This window comes from Dendrobates tinctorius, unplaced genomic scaffold, assembly GCF_039654945.1.
Source record: "Dendrobates tinctorius isolate UK_male_01 unplaced genomic scaffold, ASM3965494v1 ptg000097l, whole genome shotgun sequence".
Taxonomy (NCBI): domain Eukaryota; kingdom Metazoa; phylum Chordata; class Amphibia; order Anura; family Dendrobatidae; genus Dendrobates; species Dendrobates tinctorius.
In genome coordinates, this window is record NW_027361765.1 from 13627277 (window position 1) to 13652005 (window position 24729).

Sequence of the window (24729 nt, forward strand, 5' to 3'; positions counted from 1 at the left end):
ATATAGGGGATAAGGAGCCATGCATACAAGGACAGGGACGGGAGAGCCATGCTTACAAGGATAGGGGATAAGGAGCCATGCATACAAGGACAGGGAATGGGGAGCCATGCATACAAGGATATGGATGAGGGAGCCATTCATACAAGGATAGAGAAGGGGGAGCAATGCATACAAGGATAGGGGATAAGGAGCCACTCATACAAGAACAGGGGATAAGGAGCCATACATACAAGGTTAGGGGATAAGGAGACAAGCAAACAAGGATAGGGGATAAGGAGTCACGCATACAATGATAGGGGTTAAGGAGCCACGCATACAAGGACAGGGGATTAGGAGCCACGCATACAAGGATAGGGAATAAGGAGCCATGAATACAAGGACAGGTGATAAGGAGCCATGCATACAAGGATAGGGGATAAGGAGTCACGCATACAAGGACAGGGGATAAGGAGTCACTCATGCAAGGATAGGGGATAAGGAGCCATGCATACAAGGACAGAGGATAAGGAGCCACTCATGCAAGGACAGGGGATAAGGAGCCACGCATACAAGGATAGGGGATAAGGAGCCACGAATACAAGGACAGGTGATAAGGAGCCATGCTTACAAGCACAGGGGATAAGGAGCCACTCATGCAAGGATAGGGGATAAGGAGCCATGCATACAAGGATAGGGGATGAGGAGCCACGTACACATTGATAGGGGATAAAGAGCCACGCATATGAGGATAGGGGATGAGGAGCCACGCATACAAGGATAGGGGATAAGGAGCCACGCATACAATGATAGGGGATAAGGAGCCACATATACAAGGATAGGGGATGAGGAGCCACGCAAACAATGATAGGGGATAAGGAGCCACGCATACAAGGATAGGGGATAAGGAGCCATGCATAGAAGGATAGGGGAAAAGGAGCCACACATGCAAGCACAGGGACGGGAGAGCCATGCATACAAGGATAGGGGATAAGGAGCCATGCATACAAGGACAGGGATTGGGGAGCCATGCATGCAAAGATAGGGATGGGGGAGCCATGCATACAAGGATAGGGGATAAGGAGCCACCCATACAAGGAAAGGGGATAAGGAGCCACGCATTCAAGGATAGGGGATAAGGAGCCACGCATACAAGGATAGGGGATAAGGAGCCATGCAAACAAGCATAGGGGATAAGGAGCCACGCATACAAGGACAGGGGATAAGGAGCCACGCATACAAGGACAGGGGATAAGGAGCCACGCATACAAGGATAGGGGATAAGGAGCCATGCAAACAAGGATAGGGGATAAGGAGCCACTCATACAAGGACAGGGGATAAGGAGCCATGCATACAAGGATAGGGGATAAGGAGCCAAGCAAACAAGGATCGGGGATAAGGAGCCACGCAAACAATGATAGGGGATAAGGAGCCACGCATACAAGGACAGGGGATAAGGAGCCACGAATACAAGGATAGGGAATAAGGAGCCATGAACACAAGGACAGGTGATAAGGAGCCAAGCATACAAGGATAGGGGATAAGGAGCCACGCATACAAGGACAGGGGATAAGGAGCCACTCATGCAAGGATAGGGGATAAGGAGCCACGTATACAAGGACATGGGATAAGGAGCCACTCATGCAAGGACAGGGAATAAGGAGCCACGCATACAAGGATGGGGATAAGGAGCCACGAATACAAGGACTGGGGATAAGGAGCCACGAATGCAAGGACAGGGGATAAGGAGCCACGCATACATGCAGAGGGGATAAGGAGCCACTCATGCAAGGATAGGGGATAAGGAGCCATGCATACAAGGATAGGGGATAAGGAGCCACGCATACAAGGATAGGGGATAAGGAGCCACGCATACAAGCACAGGGATGGGTGAGCCATGCATACAAGGATAGGGGATAAGGAGCCATGCATACAAGGACAGGGATTGGGGAGCCATGCATACAAAGATAGGGACGGGGGAGCCATGCATGCAAGGATAGGGGATAAGGAGCCACGTATACAAGGATAGAGGATAAGGAGCCACGCATATAAATATAGGGGATAAGGAGCCATGCATACAAGGACAGGGACGGGAGAGCCATGCTTACAAGGATAGGGGATAAGGAGCCATGCATACAAGGACAGGGAATGGGGAGCCATGCATACAAGGATATGGATGAGGGAGCCATTCATACAAGGATAGAGAAGGGGGAGCAATGCATACAAGGATAGGGGATAAGGAGCCACTCATACAAGAACAGGGGATAAGGAGCCATACATACAAGGTTAGGGGATAAGGAGACAAGCAAACAAGGATAGGGGATAAGGAGTCATGCATACAATGATAGGGGTTAAGGAGCCACGCATACAAGGACAGGGGACTAGGAGCCACGCATACAAGGATAGGGAATAAGGAGCCATGAATACAAGGACAGGTGATAAGGAGCCATGCATACAAGGATAGGGGATAAGGAGCCACGCATACAAGGACAGGGGATAAGGAGTCACTCATGCAAGGATAGGGGATAAGGAGCCATGCATACAAGGACAGAGGATAAGGAGCCACTCATGCAAGGACAGGGGATAAGGAGCCAAGCATACAAGGATAGGGGATAAGGAGCCACGAATACAAGGACAGGTGATAAGGAGCCATGCTTACAAGCACAGGGGATAAGGAGCCACTCATGCAAGGATAGGGGATGAGGAGCCGCGTACACATTGATAGGGGATAAAGAGCCACGCATATGAGGATAGGGGATGAGGAGCCACGCATACAAGGATAGGGGATAAGTAGCCACGCATACAATGATAGGGGATAAGGAGCCACATATACAAGGATAGGGGATGAGGAGCCACGCAAACAATGATAGGGGATAAGGAGCCACGCATACAAGGATAGGGGATAAGGAGCCATGCATAGAAGGATAGGGGAAAAGGAGCCACACATGCAAGCACAGGGACGGGAGAGCCATGCATACAAGGATAGGGGATAAGGAGCCATGCATACAAGGATAGGGATTGGGGAGCCATGCATGCAAAGATAGGGATGGGGGAGCCATGCATACAAGGACAGGGGATAAGGAGCCACCCATACAAGGAAAGGGGATAAGGAGCCACGCATTCAAGGATAGGGGATAAGGAGCCACGCATACAAGGATAGGGGATAAGGAGCCATGCAAACAAGCATAGGGGATAAGGAGCCACGCATACAAGGACAGGGGATAAGGAGCCACGCATACAAGGATAGGGGATAAGGAGCCATGCAAACAAAGATAGGGGATAAGGAGCCACGCATACAAGGATAGGGGATAAGGAGCCACGCATACAAGGACAGAGGATAAGGAGCCACGCATTCAAGGATAGGGGATAAGGAGCCACGCATACAATGATAGGGGATAAGGAGCCACGTATACAAGGAAAAGGGATATGGGGCCATGCATACAAGGACAGGCATGAGGGGACAATGCATACCCGGCTTATACTTGAGTCAATAAGCTTGCCCAGTTTTTCTTGGAAAGATTAGGTGCCTCAGCTTATACTCAGGTCGGCTTATACTCGAGTATATACGGTATGTATTATTCGCAGGCTTCTGAATTCTTATGATTCGGTCTGAATCGATTTGGTCTGAATCAAAATTTTCTGTGCCAGCATGCTAATTGAACCTGAAACAAGTTTCAGGAAGTTTTGTCATCTCTGCCAAACATCCCTTTGACACAACAGTACCTGGACCTGATGGAAAGTGGATTGTTAATTATTCTAGAACTTTTGATGGGTAAAGTTCTGAGGTTATGTTAATCAGTATATTCACAATTGTTGTTTCTTTTATAACTAATTTATAAATGTATACCCTTTAAGAAAACTACCATATTTATGATACTTCTTTGCCATTTTATTAACATGTATTAAAGGGATTATTCACCCCTTTTTTACCTCTATAAAATGAGAACAACATTGCGTAAAAAGAAAATAAAAACATATACTCACCAATCACTTGTCACTGCTCTGTACCACTGCCCATGTCACTTCCTTATCTTACACCTACAGGGCTGGTGCAACACTGCTGCAGCCAATCAGTGACAAGGAGACTAACGGACCCGTGCCGAGGATCAGTAGCTAGGTATGCTTTTTTATATTTAACCCATGATAAGCAAGGTTTTAAGAAAAACAGGAACAGACCGCTACAGTCAATCATTGTAGTTGTGATGTCAGAAACCCCCCCATAAAAAAACAAAACAAAAAGAACACATGATTGGTATATGTTCTGGTATTATAATGTTAACCATTATATTGCATAGCATGGCTACACTCATTCTTTTGTTCTATTTCTGTCTTGGCATACTGACTTGATGATTTTCTGTGTGAATTCCGATCTTGGAATCTTTCTTCTTTGTTGTGTTGATATTGTATAAGTAAATCTCAGTGAGCACAGATGGTAAGTTAGTCCAGAAAAACAGCAGTAAGTTGTAATACCGCATAATCAGTGGAGGAATTTCACACCACCTACAGAATAAATGATCCAGAGAGAAGTAGGAAACTCAAGTGGCCAAGTGGAAATATATTGCTGCACAAATTCCTTCGGTTCACATAAGTGCCTAGAAGCTTGTGAAACAAATTGACCATTCTGTAGAATGATTTCTCTCTGTGTGTTCTAACTGCTTAACTGCAGGCTCTGCAAGATCCATAGAGCTCTCGTTCCAGCTGAACTGTAATATAGGTGTACATGTATATAGCTCATAGAATTGAAAGCTGCCCTATGAGAAAATTCTTCTCATAGGCTGTAATTTTTTTTTCCAAATAAATTTTCTTGCAGGTGAAAAAAACTCTTGTAATGGAATTAAAAAGAGTTTCTGATATACATCAAAGTTGCGTACAAAAGCTAAATGGTTTGTCTTACTATTTTTTATTTATACCTTTTCCTTTCATCCCATTACAATTGTTTGCATATGAGGTGGCATTCCAGTGTTGGTTGCTACTACTGTATATGACATGGCATCATAGATAAATTTGGGAAGGCTTTGAGAAAGGAAGAATGCATGCAAAAATGATCACTATTTCTCTTCGATAGCTTTGCGGGTGAGAAATAATTATTTTATTGTACTCTGTAGCAGATGGGTAACCAGTGCAATAACTGGCACAAAGTGGAAGCATTGGTATTAGAGTTGAGCGACTTTAGTTGGATCGGGTTTCATGAAACAAAATTTATTTCAGATGAAGCTGGTCCGACTAGGGCAAAAAAAGTCGGAGTTTCGTCCGAAACCCAACCCCAATGCAAGTCAATGAGGAATAAAAGTTGGCATTGAGTGGATGAATGTCATCCGCTCAATGCCGACTTGTATTTCCCATTGACTTGCATTGGGGTCGGGTTTCGGACGAAACTCCGACTTTTTTTTGCCCTAGTCGGACCAGTTTCATCTGAAACAAATTTTGTTTCATGAAACCCGATCCGACCAAAGTCGCTCAACTCTAATTGGTATGACAGCTGGACAGAGATGCAATCCTGGCTGCCACAATCGGGATGCATTGGAGAGGAGAAAATTTGGTTACAGGGAGACCAATCAAGCATGGGAGGCTTTGAGAAAGGAAGAATGCATGCAAAATGACTGTAAGATCACCACTTCTCTCCAATTTATTTTTTGACCTGTTTTTATTGTCTGAAATCGTCACATGGAGCTCTAGAATTCCAGTATCTGTGATTGTCTCTGAACAATAGTCATGAGATAAATGTGCACTCTAAATTTCACCAAACACATAAGATGACTATGTTTTGACCGACCATTTGGCCGACAGCCATCTCAGCCGATTCTTCCATACACAGAAGCGTTCATTAGGATGATTGCTTCTGTGTACTCTGTTAAAAAGATAAAGGCTGACACATCAGCCAGTGGCTGACTGTCACTGTACTGATCAACATCTCCCCCAACCATCAGTTGGCTGGTGTCCACATACACACTAGATTGTAGGCTTAAACTGCCAATATAGGCAGATTTGGCTGAGATTAGACAAATAGACTAATCCACTCCCCTTTGATAAAGCAAGCACATGAAACGCGCATCAGGGGATGCAAGGAGGGCTGTAGCTGTCTGGATCTATCATGGGTAAGCGGGTGCTTCTTCTTTTTGCATTTCATGTTACTGGTACATAGGTATACCCTACATTTATCCACAGTGTCTCCTACTTGGTGCCATTCATATGCAACCTTATTGTGATCCTTTCTACCTCGCTTCCCTTGGTCCTATGCTGACCCTTAGTCTTTTCCTTGCCTACCTTCATGTCTCCTCCATTTTTTCTACCTACCTGTTGTTCTCGTTGCTGTTCTTCACCGACACAGATCTGTCACAGCCTGTTCCTGCCAGCTATTCAGCTTCTCCCTGTCAACAGAGCAGCTCTTCTTGTTCTAGGTTGCTCAGTCGACAGGGCATGACCTTCAACATCATGCTGATTGACAGACGGCTTCCCCAGTTAGGCAGTGGGGAGCTGGCTGTCAATCAACCTGACGTCGGCAATCCTGCCCTGTAATCAAATAATCAAAACAGAGCGGAAAAGAAGCCAAAGGTTTGCTGATTTGATGTAAGCAAAAGCAGCTGAATTGCTGGCACTGATTACAACAGGAACGTAATTGGCAACTGCCTGCCTAGGCACATTTTTTTATTTTTTTATTTTACAAAATCTTGGATGTCCCCTTTAAGAGACTAAATCTGGAATGGAGGGTTTTGAAGAACCAACTGTGTAACGTTTCAGGTTACTGACATCGGCCCCATAACGCTTCTGTTATTATTAGTGTAAAGGGAAAACAACATGATAAGTTAATTTTATACATAATGGTGAAATGGACAGTACCCTCCACTTAAGCTGGTAATACACATTACATGACTGTTAGCCAAACAATGCTTAAGCTGACTCTCCAATATACAAATCTGACATGCATCATGGACATCTCTCCTGTCCATCAGTCGGCCACTGCCCCATACACATTAGACAGTCAACCGAAACTGTCGATATCAACAGGTTTTACCGACATTAGTCTGAAGCTATGGGATTCTTTAGTCTAGATTTCTTATTTCATGGAACAAGATTACTTATTAAAGTCACTGGCAGACAGGTATCTCCTGCTGCACCACACAGCCGTTCAATTCAACTGGAAGCTTACATCCTGTTGTAGATTTGCAGAACATATAGTAGAGTCAGCACCGACTAGTTTACAGTGTTTGGCCTTTTAATGTTTACTTTTTAAAAGTATGTTGGGGATGTGATTTTGTGGCACTTACTAATTTATAAGAAATATAGGCTCTCCTCCTGTACGTGTTAGTATGGTTTCTTCTCAGTCTACACAGTACTCCTATTCTCAAAATGGCTGCTGGTGGAGGAGCATGTGACCAGATCTTTCCAATTGCCTTCATCCACGAACAAACCGCCTTCCCATGTGAAGTGTTTTTCATTTAGAGCAACTGATCAACTAGTTACAGTGGTGGAAGCTTCAACAAGAAGTATAGAAAAACCTGTAATATGTGAATATATTAGAAAGTGCCATAAAATCATGCCCTCAACATATTTGCTAAAATAATGATAAAGCGGCTAAATCCTTTAAAAAAGTAAGTTGGCATCATTTTTATTCCCACATATAAGCTGCAGTTTTTAGTACTTGAATTGGGTCATGGTGACATATCTCTATTTCCAGTTTTTTTTTTTCCTAATACTTCTAAAAAGTTATCTTGATCTTTTCCTCCTGATTTGAGTGACCTTATTACATATAATCATATTCATTGGGCTACAGTGAATGAATTCATGTTAGGCAATCATAGGAAATACATAATTATTTTAGTTAAGTCAAGAAACCATTTATTTTTCTTCGCTGTAGCGCTGAAGACATATTGTAAGACTCAATTTTCTGTCTCTTGAATTTCATGAAAATATATCCTTACAGATGTGTGGGTGGTAAATGGAAGCAAATACTAAGTCTGTATGTGTTTTCATAAGCGCTCAAAAACATAACCCCCAGTGTGCTAACAAGTAACTTCAATTACTTTTCATGGGGTTTTAATTAGTGCGGTGATTGCATATGAAGTAAAATTAATGTATCTCTGTGTTTCGCTCTGCACCTGGTAGGGAATTCATATGGGACGTTGCTGAGGTTTTGGAATGTGCTTCAGAACAGTGAGAAAATAAATCAGAGACTTATTTGTCACACCAGCCATGGGAAATGTAATCTTCGAAAAAGTTTTGACAGTGGGTATGGATTCTTTTAGTGGGGCACTGTTTCATGTTTGATATTGAAATGTAAGTGTTTCATATTTTTCCTAATGGTATTGTACCAAAATATTGTTCTAGCTGGTAAAACAATCATACCAATCCTATGTTAAAGGAAGTTTCCTTTGAAACATTATATTAGCGCTCCCGTGAAAAAGAATCCAACTGAATAAGGGTTACCTCCTAAGGGCAGAGACACACTGGCGTATTTTTCATCCGAGAATCGGATCGTAAAACTTGCCCTGGCCGGCACCTCTCCTGACCTGAGCTTGACAGCTGCATAGTAATCCATTGCGCTGTCATGCTCAGGTCAGGAGAGGTGCCGGCCTGTGCCTGCTATGTGATGCGATTATCGAATGAGAAATTCGGCAGTGTGACTCCAGCCTAAGGCTGGGAACACATGTTGTGGGCCTGCATGCTGTTTACAGCTTATGGCAGTGCTTCCGCGGAATAACGAGTGAGCCACATGCAGTCATGGCACAACACATGCAGTGTAAACATTATACAGTGTTGCCAAGTGGCTAAATGCACATTTGTTGCAAAAAAGTACAGTATTTTGCAATATAGATATTCTTTTGATCACAGTAAATGACAAACAGGTGCAGCTGTAAAGGTACATTCATATTTTTGTGCAGCCGGTTTTACTGAGTTTCCGAGGCAAATAAACTTCAAAATCCTCAACAAAATCTTCACGTGTTACAAGTGGATTTTTCAGGGATTTTGATGCTGATTTGCTTTCAGTTTCAACCATTTCAATGATTTTATTCTATTGGGAAGTGTCCACAGCTTTTTAATCATGAAATATACTTACTGCAGTCTTCACTACTCCCCAATACAAGTTTTCCACTAAAGAAGAGGGTATCTTTTAAAAGTCAAATTAACCAGATTCGCTTAATTCAAATGTCCTCCAAAGCCTCTATTGTGCCTCTCACACACAAATCTTCATCACTATTGTGCTGTCACACACACGATCCTTAGGCGGAGTTTATATGTTGCAGCTGCATTGTGGTTTTATTTTTCCTGCAGTGGCATTGAAACCACAACTTTGTGACTCAATTCTTGAAAATAGCAGCAAAACTTTGCATTTATTGCTGCAGTTGCACAAAACAATGTGCTTGTGAAGGCAACTTTACAATTTCATTAGTGTTTTATGGCTTTTTTCTCCCTATATCTATGACTAAACTATTAGTTGAATCGTCCTCTCAATATTCACAACAAAATGGCTGTTGCATTTCCTGCTTCTGCTTTTATACAGACTGTGAAAGTCCTTACTGATTGCTTGTCCACACTATGTGCTGTGATAGCTTCAAGGTATTGTGGGGCAGTTTGCCTGATGTCTTATGAGCCGTCTCTGGCTAATGCAAAGTTCTGCAATGTTTGAAATGGTAGCAGTCATTTTAGACGATTTGTGTGAAATGAATTTCATACTGATTGAATTCACCGGGTATTTGACCTGAATTTGGTTTGGATAATTTCAATTTCCCTTATCTTTAACTCCCATCTATTTTATATTTATTCCATCCATTTTATATTGCAATTACCTGCATATCAAATTTTTGTTATTGTTGGTGCATATAATTATTATATCTATATCAATGCTTGTGTGAATTTTTCAACATGTTCAAACTATAATTCTCTTTGTATATTGGAATAGCTTTTGAGATATTGTTGCACTTTTTTCGTGTCATATTACATTGTTGCACTCTATGGTATGGTAGTTACTGGGAAATTGTTTTCATATGAGGGCACCTTATTATGGGAGGTGAGGCATCATATATACAATTCACTTGTGTAAATTTTTAGTGAACACAATTTTTGCCATATATATTTTCTACTTTTAGTGACTCAGGTTAAGCATAGTATTTTTCGGATTATAAGATGCTCCGTATTATAAGACGTACCCCAAATTTTGAGGAGAAAAATAGGAAAACAATTTTTTCTTAATAAAATGATGTTGTTTCTTATAATCCATGCATTTTATTGCTTACCAGTGGAGGTGGATGCGGTGAAGTGGGGTCCCAGAGTCGCTGCAGGAGTGGGATCATGCTGCAGGCTGAGATGAGGTGGTGTTCCGATGTGCGGTGCGCCGCTGCGGGTGTCTGGTGCTGTTGTGGTGTCCTGTGCTGCTGGTGTCTCCAGTGCTGTGAGTGCCCAGCGGTGCTACGGGGGTGTCCGGCACTGCCGTGGCTCTGCCGATATTTTGGAAAAGACCAGAACCCCCGCAGCACCGCCGGACACCCCCTCATCCCAGCCTGCGGCCTGCAGCAACGGTATCGGTAAGGTATATACACATTATAAGACGCATCCCCATTTTCCCCCAAAATTTTGGGGAAAAAAGTGCGTCTTATAATCCGAAAAATACGGTACACACAGACAAAATTATTGATACCCTTCTGTTAAAGTAAGAAAAACCCACAATGGTCGCTGAAATAACTTGAAACTGACAAAAGTAACTTTGAATTTAAATTTACTGAATGTCAACTAATGAAAATCAGATATTGATTTTTGAATATATATATATTTATATATATACTTTTTTTCTGTAGCTCGCAGTGATTCATTGAAATTCAGAAAACTACTATGGCTGCAAGGAATGCTTTTACTTTATTTGTCAAGAAACACTAAAATAATGATAAAAGGGAGAGGAAAGGGTGTTCTATTTGCCCTGTAAAAACTCAGCCAATGTTTCTCGGCAGAGTCATCTACTTCTGAAAGTCTTGTCATCACTGCTTTTGTATTCAGAAAACATTTCTTCCATCTACCATTAAATCTTAAGGACATATTAAATTTAGTTAGGGTGTTTGGCAAATGCAGTGCTTCTAAGCTGAAGTACACACTCCATAAAACGGGAGCTAAACTAGATTCTCTGCTTGTCGTTACAACAATGTCCGTTCCAAACTCATGTTACTTAGTTAAAGCCCAGTTGTCAGATTATAGTATATGGGAATAATTATAATTTACATCTTATTGGAGTGTGAAGCTGTGATTTAAAAGTGCACTTGTCACGAGATTTCACAATGCAATCTGCGTAAATGATTAAATCGATCTCTTAGTCCTGATGAGGCATGTGTAGTTACTATGAAAGTGCATATCAGAAGTAAATATTTATTTTACTCACTTACAAAGCACCATTAATTCAAAAGCGCTCATCTCTGTCGGCATTGGGGCTCACAGTCTAAATTTCCTATCAGTATGTCTTTGGAGTTTAGGTGGAAACCTGTGGAGAACATACAATCTCCTTACAGAATTTGTCCTTGGCTGATTTGAACCCAGGACCTCGGCACTGCTAAGCAACAGTACTAACCACGGCACCACCATGCTCATAATAAGATAATCCAGATATTATAATGAGCATTTTCCAGATTTTATTCCATGAATCTTTGTATATTCAATATCTGTCCACACAGCCTGACTGACAGCTGCAACTTGTATTTAGCAGTGACAGATCTCAGCAGCAGTAGGGAGGAGGGACACTGAGGAGTGGCCAATCAAGCAGAAAATAACTTTACTTTTTCAAAATTCTGCACCCATTTTGTCTTGGATTCTCATAGCACACCAGCCTCATCAGGTCTAAGAGATCCATTACATACTAGGTGAAGTTTGTATTGGGAAATCTAGCGACAGATCTGCTTTAAGAGCATCGCTATTTAGCACCCATCTACAGTATAATAACCTAAAAAGATCTGCTGCTAACATACTTCAACCACCCCCAAATGTTCTCATTTTCGGTACTACAAATATATTCTAACCTTCTAAATACTGATCTAATCGCAAATGAATAGATTGGATCTGCTTCACTGGTTAAACCTTCAAATGAAATGTAATTGAAAATCCTCTTTGATTCATCCAATGTTGTGATTGTGCAGGTCGTAAATAAATGACGACTTTACAAGGATCATTTGACTTTCAAGCAGATTTCATTACAAGCATTAGGCACTTCAGGGGCAGTAATGTAATCAGCTGCATGGAAGTTGTACATTCTGTCTATACTTCTGTGGGGTTTGTCTGGATAACTGTAGGAGACATTTAGGAAGGAGTCAAGCACTGCCATAATTTTCTGCTGACCTTGACACCTTTTGTTTAAAGTAGGACAAAACGAATCTACTATGATTTTGGCTGGATCTCCATTTATGGTGCATGTGCCACTTAAAGATACAAGTTGACTACTTTCTTGTGCCCATTGAAAGGACTGACATCTCCACCAAGGAGCACAAATGGAGTCCATTTGAACTCAGTTTGTCATATTGTAATGAATAGCTCTGTCATGGTCATGTTGGAATCCCATTTTTAAGGGATCCATGCGAAAGTCCAGATGGAACCCATCAAACCATGGCTGAACGCAGTGTGTACTTAACTAGTGATGAGCGAGTATACTCGTTGCTCGGGTTTTCCCGAGCATGCTCAGGTGTCCTACGAGTATTTTGGCGTGCTCAGAGATTTAGTTGTCGTCGTCTCATCTGCATGATTTGCGACTGCTAGACAGCTTGAATATGTGAGGAATGCCTGTTTGTTAGGGAATCCCGACATGTATTCAGCCTGTCTGCAAGTCACAAATCATGCAGCTGAGACGCCGAAAACTAAACCTCCGAGCATGCCAAAATACTCGGAGGACACCCGAGCATGCTCGGGAAATCCCGAGCAACGAGTATACTTGCTCATCACTATACTTAACCATAGAAGTTGCGGGGCTTGACAACACTTTGGTATAACCACCCCTGTTTTTACCGCATTGGTAGTTTGAGAAAATTATGAACCAGTAAACTTTACAAAGATTTACAGGTGCAGATAAAATATTTAGATGCGGATATATTTCTCGAGCAAGCATCCACTTTGAATAACAATGCTTTTTATGGATAGGCATATATCTTATGATGCTCGTGTAAAGATGATAAATCTGTTGTCTGCACTAAAACCTGTCGCATTTGGCTGTCTCTGAGAAATGTATAGTACGTTTGTTTATTAAAATGTTCTTTAAAATCCTATCTTTCCAAGAGCCTCATTCTAATAGGGGACATTATCCATAGCCAATAGTCAGAATAATGTAATCAGAGCAGTGCTGACCCAAAGTGAGGATGTATTTTATACTTCAGAGCTATTCTTATTTACATGACATCAAAAAGCATAGAGTATGAAACACACATGTACGGGGAGCCGAGTGAGACCCAAATGCATTTTCTTTTGGCCCTTGGCAGAATGAAAGGTCACAGTACAAGTCTATCATGAGACACAGAGAATGATATTAATGGCTCGCTGCAAAGAGTATTTAAAGTTGAATGTAGCAAACAAAGCATATACTGATGACATTTACTTTGATTTGTTGCTGTGTTTCACAAACTCAGAATAATATGCAGAGACTCAGGTGCCTGATGTTGTGGCCGCTCATGAATATTCATGATGACTAGGGATGAGCGAGTAGTGAAATACTCGGACTCGCTGTACTCATTACGAGTAGCTCCTAATACTCAGGTACTCATAAGGAGTAGTGAGTCCAATGTATGTCTATGGGAAATGCGAGTAATGGGCAGAGACTATGTGTGCGGGCGGAGAATGTGTGCGGGGGTCTGTGGGGCTGTGTGTGTGCGGGCTCTGCAGGGTTGATCGGGGGTCTGTGCAGGCTCTGCCTTGGTGCCTTGGTCTGTGCGGGCTCTGCTGGGCTGAGCCGGAGTCTGTGCCGCACAAACCCCCGATCAGCCCAGCAGAGCCCGCACACATATGACTCTGCACGGCCAGCCAATCACAGTAATGCTGCAAAAAAGAAGGCAGTGGCTTTACTGTGATTGGCTGACACATGTTGGGTGGGAGATCCAAACATTGCGAGGCGAGTAGTGAAATTTACTCGCTAGGATTCGACTACCGCGAGAACCTCATTACTCGCCAAGTACCGAATCGTAACGAGTATACTTGCTCATCTCTAATGATGACTTCCACTCTTTTTATACTCCATCATTTACCAGCTTCCTCTACAAGCTTATTGGCTTGGTTTGTCACCTGTTATTCACTTCTGTGTAACAGGTGATGTGATAGGTTCACATTATCACTGGAACATCAGTAGTCACTAAACAATAAACACACCCATTTGTCTCTATTGCTTTGTCAGTTGGTAATGTACAGATATGTTTTTAGCCCCATGGTGTAAGTTAAGATACAAATATATAATACTAGAAAGTTATTATTTATTTTATTATTGAAGCAAAACGGCATTCCAGAAAGGAGCATCAAAGTGTGACTGCAGTGCAGAATTTACCAGGAGAAAGTAACTAGACAAGACTTTTCACATCTCATAAAGTGATGTCACATCACTAGTCTAGATATTGCAAGAACTCAACATGAGCTGGGAAGCCATATGTCATTTAGTTTTGGAACTAGGGGTTAAACTTTCACCTTGTGGACAGCGCTAAGTTGGGGTAGAGAGACTTATAGAGCAGGCTATGCTCCCTGAGAAAAAGTTATCGAAATGATCTGTTCAGAGAGCAAAAAAATAGCTTTCTAGTGCAACTGTTTGGAGTTAGCCCCCCATATAAGTCAATGTTGATCAATAATGAGTCTTGCCATATGACCATAGAAGGCTTTTCACCCAGCCAACCAGTCTAGTGCTTTACACTGATAAAAGGTAAGAATCTCAAAACAGCTAGAAGTGTATTCCTTTTAGAGACGATTCTAGTTGGTCTGAATATCTTAGGTCACGTGGTAAGGCTCATTATAGGATCAAAATTGACTTACTAAGTGCCTACTTCTAATAGGTGCCAGTAGATAGCTATCTTTCATCTTCTTGGTAGAGGCTATATGCCTTAGTATTGGAAGCGTGTACTGTGTTAACAGTTTTCGGTTCATAATATTAATTTGACTATAATTTTGGTCCTTGATACAGACGCTCCCACTTTCTGATTAGTGGCAATTTGCTAGGAACCCCTGTCATTATAAGAAAAGGGCATTGAATGCTTTAAAGGTTGAGCTAAACCTCTGTTGCAGTCCCTATTGTTTTAGTATCACTGGGATCCAGGTAAATGAGGATAACTCCTTAAATGAAAAACTGCTCAGTATAAAAAGTGGTGAAAATAAAAAATGCTCGCATTCAGAACCCCATGGTGGATTACCATGGCTCAGTCCAGTCAAATTTTCAATGTGCATCCATTCATTTAGTTCATGTATCTACTGCTAGTCTCATTCCCTATTTTTGCATTAAAATTATTAAAATCTAATTTTGTAAAGTAACAAACTTTCCCTCATGAACACTGTTGACCAGCATGCTTCTTTACGGGGGAAATTCTGAGAGCAATATTTTACAGACTATCAGCTGATTGCTGGATCAAGGAGATCCAAGATTGTCAACAGCCGATTTCAGCCACTTTTGCTGACTAGCTAGTGTTTTCTCAGGAAAACGCAAGTTTTTATTATTAGCGTTTCCCTTTAAATATTCTTCAGATGTCTTTATAAGTGCGGTAGATTTTCATTAGAAGCAGCACAGAATACTTTACTCCATAACAGCTAAAAGTAGGGCACTTATGAAATGTTTTACATTACTAAATCATAATCTTTTAACCTGACAATGAAAAATTCATATAGAACTTAACAAGCTTTGACCGCATCCATGCTGAATTAAAGTGTTCTGGTGACAGAAAAGGGCTATTTGGAGGAATAGGGCACAGCAGATTATATGAGATTATCAGAAGATGGACACACAATGTTCTGGTTATGCTAATGATGTGCCAAGCAATTAGGTACGGCTGTTGGCAGCAACGTGCGCAGCTTTTAACGGAACTATAGAGAGCCAAATCCATGTTTTCAATGACATAGTATGTAATGAAAGTAATACTGTATACTACCGTAAATGTGTTTGTATTCCGGACAGTTGTTCAAAGCAATACTGTACTGTATGTTCATTTGCTTAAATAATGAGCTAGAAATATGACTGTCCATTAACGATAAATTCCATACAAGTCATTTACATATGTGCTAATAAGTCAGTACCACTTTAGTCTGTTGCTGATCTCTCTGCTCCAGTGGAGGTTAACAGTTACCTTCAAATTTAATAGAATTTTTGGTAGAGCACTCTGTTGAAACTTTGTGACACCACATAGATGAGCGCCCTAACCAATGGAGCTAGACCTTCCCATTAAGATTGAAGGTCATAAAGTCTGCGCTTCACACTATTTGAAAAAGCAATGTACAGTTTGATGTGTTGTCCTCATAGCTGTGCTGCCCTGAAGTGGCCCAGGAGGAGAATTATGAGCAAACGATAAATGCAGTTGTATTGTTATTTTCTTGTTTGAGAAATGGACCATCTGTCGTTATGTTCCAGTGTAGGGATTTGCAGAAATATAAAAAATTTTGTAGAGAAAGCTACTGACCAAAAAATGCAGGGATCACCACAGCAATACAAGTTTTATTAGTTACAGAAAGACAAAACCATGTAAAAGCATTTAAAAAGTCATAAAATGACACATGCAAAGCACACAAAGCTCATAATAGAGCCAACAAGACACTCCCCATTTTGTGAGAACAGGTGAAATGGCTGAAGGGTAAATAATAGTACAAAATAACTAAACAGTCATATGGAACATTCTGAAAGACATTTAACCTGAAAAATGTGATATCACAGAGAAACCCCCATCAAAAATCCTGATAGGATGTTGTCAAATGCCCATAATGGTAAACAGGCCACAATGGTCAATGAGATGCCCGCAGAAAACACCAGGGGGAAAGTGAGAATAATCCCAGTAGTACAATTATCAAGATTTGCCCATACACTGAGACAGAGCCACATACATGTTCTGGGGAACAGTGCGAACAATAATACAGGAGGATTCAGCAACCTATGAAATAAATAGCAGCCGTAGTGAAGCCTAAAAGGCTGGAAATATAAAACCAGAGAATTGAATCCTGCCCGTGCTGTCCCAGAGAAGTACCGCTCACATGGGGGGAGCTTGTGCAGTGCCTGACGCGTGTCGCCACCGCAAGATGGCTTCGTCAGGGGCTGAAGAGTCAATCTGGAACATGTCCTATAAATCATTAGCGGATACAAGCTACAGCCGCAGCGGAATACCTGATTAGCCGCATGTAAAAATGGAGACCAGGACGTGCAGTCACGCCGGAGACAGGTGTAGTCTATGACTCACGTTTTTTTCCGGGTTGGAGCTGTGTGACGTATCAGTCCCCAGTGCGCAGGCGCAAAACAGACGTTTACCACAGTGACAGGGAGAGACAATGGTATGCTGTGTGACGTATTCAATCCCAAATGCGCAAGCGCAGAGCGAGCGGTTACCACAGTAACAGGAAGAGACACTGATAGATTGTCTAACGTATCTTGCACCCAATGCGCAGGCGCAGAGCAAGCCATTGACTAAATACTACAAGACAAATAGTTACCACAATAGCAGCAAATAGCGCTACTAATCCAAATTATCGCACTCTATTCATCATTATTGCTCCATACACAGAATTATTGATAATAGATAGTAAACATAAGTGTTCGAAAAAAAGCTTATAATAATGTCTGAGCAGGATGGAACACATAAAATATCAAAGAGCCTGTTATGATATGCTGGGCTGGATGCGCAAGCGATAAAACACAAGGGGGTTCTGCACACTATACCTGTAAACAGGCGAGTGCACAAAAAAACCATACAATTGCCAATGTGCACATAGACCAGAGTACAATCCCTGCAATTGCAGCAACATTACAAAGAATTACGAAGAAAAATGTGACGCATTCAGTCCCAAATGCGCAAGCGCAGAGCGAGCTGTTACCACAGTAGCCATTTTACCTGTTCTCACAAAATGGGGAGTGTCTTGTTGGCTCTATTATGAGCTTTGTGTGCTTTGCATGTGTCATTTTATGACTTTTTAAATGCTTTTATATGGTTTTGTCTTTCTGTAACTAATAAAGCTTGTATTGCTGTGGTGATCCCTGCGTTTTTTGGTTAGTGGCTTTCTCTACAAAATGTCTTAGTTCATGTCTATACTGACTGCAGGAGTATCCCCGTTCTTTATATAGTGGTGCTCTCCTGATTTCTTTTTCTTATGTAGAAATATAAAAAATCTTGCACGTATAATGTATAAAATCATAGCTCATCTGTTGGCTGTAGTTGTGAGATCAGTCCAAATCTGAAAAAAGAGAAGACTAATTTACTCTAAACATTGCAGTAATCTGGAACGGTTATACATATATTGTATATTTGGATGAGGATTACATTTGCACTTCTAAGATGCCCCTACCAGTTTTATTCTGAGATAGGTTATGTGGATGGACAGAGCTAGGCAATAATGAGGGTCCAAATGCCCATAGAGACAGGAAAACTCAATTAAACAACCTGTAAAGAACTGTCCTCACATACAGTCATGGCCAAAAGTGCTGGCACCCTTGAAATTGTTCCAGAAAGTCAAGTATTTCTCTACCTCACTGCTGACACAGAGACATAAAAAAGCTAGACTGCATTTTTCCAAAATGCAAGTGAGTAAGCCAAAATATTTTTGGGAAAACATCTTGTGGACCGATAAGTCCAAGATAGAACTTTTTTGGTAAAGCACATCATTCTACTGTTTTTGAAAATGGAAAGAGGCCTGGAAAGAAAGAACATAGTTCTCTCAGACAAATATAGTGGAGGTTCAAACATGTTTTAGGGTTGTTTTGCTGCCTTTTGCACTGGGTGTCTTGACTGTGTGCAAGGCATCATGAAATCTGATGATTACCAAAGGATTTTGGGTCGCAGTGTAGTGCTCAGTGTCAGAAAGCTTGGTTTGCATCCTAGGTAATGGGTCTTCCAGCAGGACAATGACTCCAAACATACTTCAAGAAGCACCCAGAAATGGATTTAAGCAAAGTACTGGAGCGTTCTGGAGAGGCAAACAATGTGTCCATATCTAGTTCCAAACGAACACCTGTGGAGAGATCTTAAATTTGCTGCTGGGCGAAGGCATTCTTCAAATATGAGAGACCTGGAGAAGTTTGCAAGAGAGGAGTGGTCCAACATTTCAGGTGAGAGGTGTAAGAAGCTTGCTAATGGTTATAGGAACTGATTGATTTAAATTATTTATTCCAAAGGGTGTGCAAGCAAATATTAAGTTGTGGGTGCAAATAACTTTGTCCTGCCCATTTTTTGGGGGGGGTTTGTGTGAAATTTTGTCCAAATTGCCTTTTTTTCTGTTTTAATACACACAAAGGAAATAAATGTGTGTAACAAAACGTGTAATTGCAATAATTTTCTGGGAGAAATACTTCATTTTCTGGAAAAATTTCAAGGTTGCCAACACTTTCAGCTATGACTGTAGTTTCTGTAAACCTGTTACTCTGCCCATTGTGTAGACAAGGAACAAATATTTTGTTTATATGATAGGGAATAAAGAAATCCATTTACTACCCTTCAAACCATGTTATATGCAATATTGTACAGATTCTTAATCTTTAGTTCTTCTTTTTATATTGTAATGTCTTTTCTCCATGTTAGAGAACCCCATCTATGTATGCTGCATCAGTGGTCAACCATTATCTGAAGGTAATCTGCTTCACAACTGATCATTGGATTTATTATAGTACATGGAACCTATCCAAATCAATCCACGTATTTAAGAACAGACTGGATATTCCAACACTATAACCAATGGGACATTTAATCAAGAATTGCGTAGTGCACGCTCGCATTACGCCAGTCTTGCTGGAATAGAAGGTGCCGAATTCATTAAGAGGCTCACACAATGACTTTGGCACATCTTCTGAATGCTGTGCGCCTTTGTGCGCTGAACCTGAAATGCTCCTCCAGTCAGTGACTTGAGTGGCATTTCTGGCATATAAAATGAAGACGCTCTTGATTAATTTAATGGATAGAGAAAGTCATGCCCATCCTACCCTGGCTCCTCCCCACCTCCTCCCATTTTGGTGGAGCTGATTCAAACTAACATGAAAATGCCACCTTTGGCAAAATTTTTGTGGAAAAATGTTGCAGCTTTTCAAAATGTTTTCTAGCATAGAGGCCTTGCTGAATCGACCCCATTATTTGTAGCAACTTTCCACTGAGGTTAATTGAAGGGAGTTTAGAATGAGGAATCCCACCTCTATTACTTCCAGATGACACAGTAAGATAATAACTCGATTACAGCCATGGCATTTTACCTAACCTTACCAAATGGGGTTGTCAGGCAATATATCTTTAGCAATCTTTTAAAGTACGTCCAGTAGATCTTCTGCTCACAGCCCAAATGTCACGGAATTGTAGCCAAAGATCAAGAGAGCTTAGAAGTGATCCAGTAATGACTTCCTATTAATTCTCATTGCTATACAATCAATTTTAAAAAAAATACGGTATTTTTGATCCCCAAGGTAAAATATTGCATCATCACTAAGTCTGACATTTTACTGCTTTTTGTACTTGATTTGTGCTTGTTTTACTTCACATAAAAATATTTAATAACAGTAAAATAAAAAAACATAAAGGAATGAAACTTGAGGGAAAATTGACCTTGCCTATGTAAAATAATCTAAAGGGAAAAAAGAAGTATATAAGATGAATTCTATCGATATGAAAATGCAGGAATTATTTTGCACTTCTATTTAGTATTATAAAGGAAATATAGCATAATTCGATATTTCTACTTATGCTTACAAAGACATCTTTTTAGTGATGTTATTGAGATACTGCTATAGTAACTAAAGAGATCAGTCACTTAATCTGCATCTGTGGGAAATTTAGGATTTTTGATTGCTTTAGGTTTCACAGGCTTTGAAAGTCACACCATCATTCATCAACCATCCATTAGTTGAAAACACCTTTCCCTTACGACCTATTTCCTCTGCCAATGAAAAAGATTTGCATATTTATCAGTATCCAAATGTTTTAGTGTCACCTACTAGCAAATCCTGAGTCAGTAGAGGGGAGTCCTGTCTTTTGAACTCCGTCAATGGGAATGTTTGAAGCAGAGAACTCCTTAAAGAATTGCTGTTATAACTGGATCGCAAAATATAATGGACACTAGTTAGTATGTGTTATTATGCATGTTCTACATTTTCTTGCAGTCATTGACAGATGTCACTATGTTGTTATAAGAGTACACAGGGTGAAATGTCTAGAGGGACTTTCCATGGCTGTGAACCTGCCATCCTCATGCTTCACAGTACTGCACCATGCTGTCATATCTGTCATTTTACTTCTGGACAGTACATTTAAATGTAATAACACAAGCAGCTTGATAAGCAGGTCAGAAGTCAGCTCTAAGAAGGGTTCTTAACCGCTTTCAGGCCATAGAACATGAAGATTAGTTGCATATTTAGAATTTATATTTTTCAGTAGGACATTAAAATTGCAATTTAATTTTTGGAAACATTAGGTTATTGCACTGTATGCACTACTCTTTTTTCTAAAAAATGAAAAAGATCATTGAGAACCCAAACCTTTTTAAATGGAAATCTTTCTTTTGGAGTCACCTTTGCCATTATATTAGTATGACATATATACATATGCAACATATATGCAGACAGAGCAGCAAAGAATTGCATAAGTAGCTCATTCCTTGAACCTGCTCCCACTAAGGGAGTACGGTAAATAGTGTATAACTATAATATTGCTTTAATATTCTCAATTACCTTGCTGCTAACATTTTTAAGTAACCTTTCTATAAGGAATCATAATAGTTTAAGGATAAGGCAATCTTATCCATGAATATAGAGATAGATAGATGTTGTTCTACAGCAGGTGAAAAAGCTAAATAGTCCCACACAGCCTTCATATATATTATAGGGCGTCTAGATCACCATATGTACAATAATATGTACCAACAGCTCCTTATATACATTATGAGGCCTCCACATGCCCTTATAAAATAATATGATGGTCCACTACAGTCCCCTATATATATATATATATATATATCATAAGACCTCCAGTGCCCCTATATACAATATGATGTCCCAACAGCTCCCTATATCCATTATAAAGCCACCACAGCACACTATATACAGTTGTGTGGAAGTGTTTGGCCCCTTTCTGATTTCCTTTTCTTTTGCATGTTTGTCACACTTAAATGTTTCAGATCACCAAGCAAATTTACATATTAGACAAAGATAACGCAAGTAAACACAAAATGCAGTTTTTAAATGAAGGCCTTTATTATTAAGGGAAAAAGAAATCCAAACATACAGGGCCCTGTGTTAAAAAGTGATTGCTCCCCACCCCCCTTAAGACATATATTAACTGTAGTTTATCACATCTTAGGAAAGCTGGGTTCAAATTTCCTAGCCACACCCAGGCCACACCTGTTCTCAATCAAGAAATCACTTAAATAGGATCTGCCTGACAAAGTGAAGTAGATCAAAGGATCCTCAAAAGCTAGGCATCATGCCTGAATCCAAAGAAATTCTAGAACAAATGAGAAACAAAGTAATTGAGATCTATCATTCTGGAAAAGGGTATAAAGCCATTTCTAAAGCTTTTGGTCTCCAGCGAACTCCAATCAACCACAGTGAGAGCCATTATCCACAAATGGCAAAAACAAGGAACAGTGGTGAACCTTCCTAGGAGTGGCCGACCAAACAAAATTACCCCAAGAGCTCAGCGATGACTCATCCAAGAGGTCACAAAAGATCCCACAACAACATCCAAAGAGCCTCATGCCTCACTTGCCTCCGTTAAGGTCAGTGTTCATGACTTCACCATGAGAAAGAGACTGGGCAAAAATGGGCTGCTTGAGTTCCAAGATGAAAACTACTGCTGAACAATAAGAACATAAAGGCTCATCTCCGTTTTGCCAGAAAACATCTTGATGACTCCCCAGACTTTTGTGAGAATACTTTGGACTGACGAGACAAAAGGTGAACTTTTTGGAAGGTGTAAGTCCCATTACATCTGGTGTAGTAATAACACAGCACTTCAGAAAAGAGACCTAATACAAACAGTAAAATGTGGTGGTAGTGTGTTAGTCTGAGGCTGTTTTGCTGTTTCAAGACCTGGAAGACTTGCCATGGCAAATGTAACCATGATTTCTGCTGTCTACAAAAATTCCTGAAACAGAATGTCCGGCCATCTGCTTGTGACCTTAAAAGGAATCTGTCACCTCATTTTTGGCCTATGAGCTGTGGCCACCGCCATCAGGGTCTTATCTACAAGATTCTGCAATGCTATAGATAAGCCCCCGATGTAACCTGAAAGATAAGAAAGACGAGTTAGATTATACACACTGGGGGGCACGGTCCAGTGCTGTGGGTGTCGCGGTCCGGTCCGGTCCGGCGGCTCCCATCTTCTATTGATGACGTCCTCTTCCTTAATTCTGCCACGGCTCCTGCGCAGGCTTACTTTATCTGCCTTATTGAGGGCAGAGCAGAGTACTGCATTGCACAGGCGCCAGGAAAGGTCCGAGAGGTCCCGCGCCTGCACATCAGCTGTACTTTACTCTGCCCTCAACAGGGCAGAAGTAAGAAGGAGGACTTTATCGCTAGAAGATGGGAGGCGCGGGACCGGACCGCAACACCTATCGGACCGGACCGGACCCCCGGGTGAGTATAATCTAACTCATTTTTCTTATCTTTCAGATTACATCGGGGGCTTATCTACAGCATTACAGAATGCTGTAGATATGCCCCTGATGGTGGTGGCCGCAGTTCATAGGCCAAAAATGAGGTGACAGATTCCATTTAAGCTGAAGCTCACTTGGGCTATGCAGCAGGACAATGATCCAAAACACACCAGCAAGTCCACCTATGGCTTAAGAAATCATAATTAAGACTTTAGAGTGGCCTATTCAAAGTCCTGACCTTAATCCGATTGAGATGCTGTGGCACGACCTTAAAAAGACGGTTCATGCTCGGAAACCCTCCAATGTGGTTGAATTACAACTAAAATTACTCCAGACTCATTGCCAGTTATCGCAAATGCTTGATTGCAGTTGTTGCTGCTATAGGTAGCCCAACCAATTATTAGGTTTAGGGGCAATCACTTTTTCACACAGAGCCCTTTAAATTTGGATTTATTTTTCCCTTAATAATAAATACCTTCATTTAAAAGCTACATTTTATGTTTACTTGTGTTATTTTTATAATATTTGTTATCTTAATATTTATATTTGTATGGTTATCTGATATTTGTATGGTTATCTGAAACAATTAAGTGTGACAAACATGCAAAAGAATAAGAACTCAGGAAGAGAGCAAAAACTTTTTCACATAATTGTATAATATAATCGTCCCATCAAGACATATATATATATATATATACATACATACAGTGGGGAAAAAAAGTATTTAGTCAGTCAGCAATAGTGCAAGTTCCACCACTTAAAAAGATGAGAGGCGTCTGTAATTTACATCATAGGTAGACCTCAACTATGGGAGACAAACTGAGAAAAAAAAATCCAGAAAATCACATTGTCTGTTTTTTTTTCATTTTATTTGCATATTATGGTGGAAAATAAGTATTTGGTCAGAAACAAGCAATCAAGATTTCTGACTCTCACAGACCTGTAACTTCTTCTTTAAGAGTCTCCTCTTTCCTCCACTCATTACCTGTAGTAATGGCACCTGTTTAAAC

The 24729-nt window shown here is 40.8% G+C and overlaps 1 protein-coding gene across 5 annotated transcripts in view; it reads left to right on the forward strand.

Moving 5' to 3' along the window:
- Positions 1–24729, forward strand: part of APBA2 (amyloid beta precursor protein binding family A member 2) — a 791677-nt gene that overhangs the window by 252033 nt on the left and 514915 nt on the right. The window contains exon 3 of one of the 5 annotated variants that reach the window (XM_073586914.1): positions 4022–4094. The exons of the other annotated variants lie outside the window; for them this stretch is intronic. The gene's annotated coding sequence lies outside the window, so the exon portion shown is untranslated. The remainder of the gene's footprint in view (positions 1–4021; positions 4095–24729) is intronic. 5 annotated transcript variants of the gene reach the window in all.